This window comes from Nanorana parkeri, unplaced genomic scaffold (assembly GCF_000935625.1).
Source record: "Nanorana parkeri isolate BGI_ZX_2015 unplaced genomic scaffold, ASM93562v1 scaffold1708, whole genome shotgun sequence".
Classification (NCBI taxonomy): Eukaryota; Metazoa; Chordata; class Amphibia; order Anura; family Dicroglossidae; genus Nanorana; species Nanorana parkeri.
Window position 1 is genome coordinate 216,645 of NW_017307976.1, and position 6,103 is coordinate 222,747.

A 6,103-nucleotide genomic window follows, 5' to 3' on the forward strand; every position below is an offset into this window, starting at 1 on the left:
GTCCCCCCTTTCTGGTCTGGTTTGGAATTTTAGGGGGGGACCCCACGTTGTTTTTACCCCCCATTTTTGGTATTGTTTGGGAGGGGGAACCGCATGCTTTTTTTTTGCTGCAGCAGTTCTATACATTGTAAGTGTAGCCCCCATCACCTTCTGTGATGTGGCTACTAGACATTTAGTGATAGCCAGGGCTGTAGTCAGGCTGGCAGGATTTATAGTGGCAGTTATCTGGTTAATTCCAGGTGTCTGGCATTCCTTGTACCCCCTCGGCGGAGTGCGACTCTGTCATATTGTGGGACAGCCAATGGGAGGCACTGTAATGTATGTACAGTACAGCAGCCAATCACTGGGCTTCTCTCAGCCAGTGGTGCATGCTGGGATAGAGTACATATACTGGTGGGATTTGACATGTGCTCAGACTAGCCGGGACCAGCCACGGAATAGGGCTGGGTCCTGTTCAGCCTGCCCCCCAGGCTACAGGCTAGGCCGAGGCAGACATCCCAACTCTCCCGGACGCTACGGGCTCTCTCCCAGCCCCCCCTCCCCTCGACGGATGGGGGGAGGGGGAGAGGGCACCTCCCTGAAATTGCTTCTTTCAGGTTGGGATCCCTGCCGATGCCTTGGGGTGGGCATGGGCTGTTTAGAGGGAAAGGTTTTCCCTGAAGCCTCCAACATGGAGGAGGCCTGTGATGCTTAGAGAGGAAGAGAACCGGGACCAGTGCAGGCTCTTGAAGTACCCTGGAACTAAGTGGACTTCAGGAGCATGGTCGGTGTCTTTCCTGCTTGAGGATCTGCATCCATCCTGCCTATCTGTTACATCAGTGGCTGTCTGATGTCTTCCAGGTGGATCTACCCTGATACATCTACAATGTCTGGTGAGTCTGGAGCTTCTAATGGTCACCCTGGACACCTAGAACCCCTCTACCCTCTCTCCCCAGTGAAGATGTTCAATAAATAGTTTATTTAGCATTTTACTACCGGAGTGGACATCTGCTGCTTAAAGCCGGACTATTACTGCTTGACGAGTGCCAAAAAAGTATGTGTGTAAGATTGTCACCTGTCCGGGATTCACCCAGGACAGTCCAGGTTTTGGGTCCTGTATGTGCTGTGTCCAGATTTCAGGCCAGCTGAAAACCCAAACACAAGATGTCACAATGTCAGGAGGACAGGGGCAACCGCTAGGTTTGCCACCTGTCCAGGATTCACCCGGACAGTCCGGGTTCGGAATCTTGTGCCCGGTTTTCAAGTCAGCAGAAAACCGGACATAAGATGCAAGGAGACGGGCAACCACAAGGTCCTGCTGTTCCTGCATGTGTGAGGAGGAAGATGCTGCTCTGTATGGTTTCCCCGAGCTGTGTTAACCTTTCCTGGCTGGGGACACAGGAACTGCTGCACCTCCATCCAGCTTAGGGTTGCCACCTTTTCTTGCAGTGAAACCCGAACACTCTAGCGACGCACGAAATTTTTTTTGGGGAGATGGAGTCGCGGGTTATTCATTTGTAAATAGCGCCGCCCATTAATATGTAAATATCACAGTTGAGACTATTTTCAGTGGGGGGCCAGTAGCCCCTATCTTAAGTTTGGTTGCCCCTGTCTGCCTGACCTCGTGTCCGGGTTTCAGCTCCCATGAAACCCGGATACAGTATTCAAAACCCGGACTGTCCGGGTGAATTCTGGACAGGTGGCAACCCTAATCCAGCCACATCCAGACAGGGGACATACAGCCCAGGACACAGTTGGTGCTGATCAGCAGCAGAGTCTGTCCATCTACCAGACACGAGCTCGGCTCATCACTGCCTCAATGGAGGAGTTTACTGAGTTCAGTACTGGAAGACAAACAGGCTGGGACCGGCGCCCCAGATGATGGATAAGGAGACTAGAGCTGCAGCTAACGATTATTTTCAAAATCGATTAGTTAGCCGATTATTGAGTTCGATTAATCGGTTAATCGTATAATCGGATAAACAATAAAATACATTTTAAAAAATGGCTCCAGTGATGGACAGCCAGCTTTGGAGCGGTAGGTGACCACTATGGACTTGTATATTGCTTCCATTTAAAGGAGAATTATGAGGCGAGTGATTTTCACTCACCCTCAGTTCGAGCCGACGTGTGACAATGAGACTGTCACAGGTCGGCTCTATAAATCTGGAAGTGAGCGAACACATACCGGCGTTCGCTCACTTCTCGATCATATGCAGAGAGAGGTGACTGTCACTCACGGCTCCCCTCAGGGAATCCCCCCTCCCCTGTCCGATCCTCCAGCGCTGACTGGAGGAACGGACGGGGGAGGGGGCGGATACAACTGCCTCTGCCTCTAGATAGGCAGTACCCGCTGTCACTCACGCAGCTGGGTGGATCCAGACAGTTATGTCGGGATCCATCCTGGCTGCGGCGGTCTCAGTATACCGCAAGCTACAGCTTTGGGTGATGGGAGGACGCTAGTTTATGTCCTCCTGATCCTTAGGAGAACTATGGGGAAAAATACTTACCTCATAGTTCCCTTTTAACCACTTGCTGTCCGGAGCAATTTCTTACATTTGCACACACATGATAAAATCAGAATTTTTGGCTAGAAAACAGCTTCAGACCCCCAACCAATGATATATTTTCTGAAAGCCGAGGCCCTGTAGGATAAAACAAAAATGCTAGTTGCAATTTTTTATGTCGCACGATAGTTGCGCAAATGTTTATCAAACCAGTGTTTTTAGTATAAAATACACTAAAATGAAATCTAGCGCACAGAAACAGAATATAATACCCAATTTTTTGGTAAAATATAAAAGGCGGGGTCACGCCGGGTAAATAGATACCAAACATGTCAAAGCTCAAAATTGCGTGTACCCTTGAAGCCGCACAAAACTACAATACCCAATATTTCCCATGGGGGACACTTTAAAAGCTTTTAATGCTCATCAGTTTAGTGTTAACAGTGATTGATGGGCGTAAAATTATTGCTCTCACTCCGACGTTTTTGCACTTAGGCGCACCTGACACGTGTTTGCGTGTAAGTGGGGGCGGGGACTTTAAAAAATGTTTTTTGCATTTAAAAAAAAAATGTTATGTTACTTCAATTTAAATTATTTTTATTTATTTTTTTACGCTTAACTTTATTGCTATCACATAGGGGGCTAACAGTCTCCTAATATCACCTAGGGACCCCATAGAAGCTGATGAAGCAGCACTAGAGTGTTCACTAGTGGCACTAGAGCAGTGGTTCTCAACCTGTTTAATCTCAGGACCCACATTTGTCCTCGGTCATTAAGTCGCGACCCAAGTTACACTGCAATGGAACACATGGCATTAGGGTACCGCAGGCATATCAACTGTTGGTGGGTGGTGCGTTTGGGGTACCACCCACCAACCCACCTCCCGCACCAGAATGCATGGTAAAAAACCACTGACATACATACACAACCAAAGACACAATCTCTCACAGTCACATACACACTCCAAAATGTTTTATTTTTTAAAACGTTTTTTAAGGTCCACCCAGTCTCCCTACCTTATGAGAACTGAGTGGATCCTCAGCCTGGGGTCCAGTGTGGGCTGCTGTGCTGTGATGGAGCTCCATCCATATGTGCATTGTTTGTACAGCTCCCTTGTGTGCCTTGTAGAGGTGCCTGGAGCCAGAATGTGACTTCACTCCGGTCCAGATACCTCTACAGCCTTGGTTCTCAACTGGTTCTGGCTGTCTCTCCTCTCTCTCTGCTCGTTGGCTCTCTTTGCTCTCTCTCCTGGCTGTCTCTCTTCACTTACTCTCCTGGGTGTCTCTCCCCTGGCTGTCTCCCCTCACTCATCCTCCTGGCTGTCTCTCCTCGCTACCTATCATCGCTGTCTCTCCTTTCTCCTGGCTGTCTTTCCTCTCTCTCCCCTGGCTACCCCCTATACTCTCCTGGCTGTCTCTCCTCTGTATCCTGGCTGTCTCTCCTCACTCTCTCCTCACTGTCTCTCCTCGCTCTCTCATAGCTGTCTTTCCTGGCCGTCTCTCCTCGCTCTCTCCTGGCTGTCTTTCCTGGCCGTCTCTCCTCGCTCTCCATCATCGCTGTCTCTCCTTTCTCCTGGCTGTCTTTCCTCTCTCTCACCCTATACTCTCCTGGCTGTCTCTCCTCTCTCCCTTGGCTGTCTCTCCTCTGTATCCTGGCTCTCTCCTCACTCTCCTCACTGTCTCTCCTGGCTGTCTCTCCTTGCTCTCTCCTGGCTGTCTTTCCTGGCCGTCTCTCCTCGCTCTCTCCTGGCTGTCTTTCCTGGCCGTCTCTCCTCGCTCTCTCCTGGCTGTCTTTCCTGGCTGTCTCTCCTCGCTCTCTATCATTGCTGTCTCTCCTTTCTCCTGTCTGTCTTTCCTCTCTCTCCCCTGGCTATCCCCTATACTCTCCTGGCTGTCTCTCCTCTCTCCCTAGGCTGTCTCTCCTCTGTATCCTGGCTCTCTCCTCACTCTCTCTCCTCACTGTCTCTCCTGGCTGTCTCTCCTCGCTCTCTCTTGGCTGTCTTTCTTGGCCGTCTCTCCTCGCTCTCTCTTGGCTGTCTTTCTTGGCCGTCTCTCCTCGCTCTCTCCTGGCTGTCTTGCCTGGCCGTCTCTCCTGGCTGTCTCTCCTTACTCTCTCTTGGCTGTCTTTCTTGGCCGTCTCTCCTCGCTCTCTCTTGGCTGTCTTTCCTGGCCGTCTCTCCTCGCTCTCTCCTGGCTGTCTTTCCTGGCCGTCTCTCCTCGCTCTCTCCTGGCTGTCTTTCCTGGCAGTCTCTCCTCGCTCTCTCCTGGCTGTCTTTCCTGGCCGTCTCTCCTCGATCTCTCCTTGCTATCTTTCCTGGCCATCTCTCCTCGATCTCTCCTGGCTGTCTTTCCTGGCCGTCTCTCCTGGCTGTCTTTCCTGGCCGTCTCTCATCGCTCTCTCCTGGCTGTCTTTCCAGGCCGTCTCTCCTCGCTCTCTCCTGGATGTCTGTTCTTGCTCTCTCTCTTGGCTGTCTCTCTATCGTGAGACCAGGGGTGCCCTCTCACCTGGGGTCCGGCGGGTGCGACGGAGATCGTAGGTTCCTTCCTGGGGTGAATTGGTACCCGGCGGCGGGCTGTTGGTGTGCACATGAGCACACGCGTGCGTGACGTGCGCATGTGGCACTGCCGTGGCTTTTTAGTCGCTTAGGGTGCTGGTTATTGCCGTGGATGTCCTTGTGAGCACTCCTTCTCTCCCAGCCGTCCCATTGGTTCGCAGGGACCTGTGGCTTCCTGGTTGCCCACACAACGGGAGCATCACTGGCCCCTGCTGGGTTTAAATCCCAGCTAGAGCCAGGACTTGTTGCTGAGTTACTCTGCCATTCCCAAAGCAGCTACAACGCCTCATTTCCTGTTTCCTGCCTCCCTTCCCCACTATTTGGATCTCCTGGTTATCAACCCCTGGCTTGCCTCACCGTTTATGATACTCGCTGCCTGCCTCGACCCGGACTGTACTCTGACATTTTGGATCATCCTATCTTGTACCTCGGCCTGGACTCTGCTTCTGGTATTGGTCCATGCTATTGGGGTCCACTCCAGCAAACAGGGGGACTGCGCTCCTTCCCTAACACTCTCCTCGCTGTCTCTACTGGCTGTCTCTCCTCGCTCTCTACTGGCTGTCTCTCCTGTATATTCTCCATCACCCCCCCCCCATCAGTACATGTCCCACATGGCAGTGCCCTGTTACCCATGGCTTTTCATTTTTTTTCTTACAGTAGTTTGAGTTTACCTATTAGTCCTAAAAACAGTCAGAATTTAACACCAATATTAACCTCCCCCCTCCCCCCCCACCCTCCCCCATATAGACGTCAATAGGATTTGCCTCTAAGTTCAGGTTTGCCAAATATCAAATAAGATTTTGAACCCTTGATGAATGCAACCAGGGCAGATAGGGGTGTCCTTAGCCTTTTTGCTTGAGGTGGGGGTTGGCATGGGGGATTTGCTGGTGGTGCACGCTAAGGGGAGGGGGGCTAAGAGAGTTGGTGTTGAAGGGAGGGCTGTTTTAGGGGGGTCTCTGCATCATCTCTACGCCCAGCTCTGGCCGGTGTCCCGCCTAGCTCCTGGCAACCAGTGATGTCACACCGGTGGCCCTTACATATCTTCCCGCCCTGAAATTCGGAT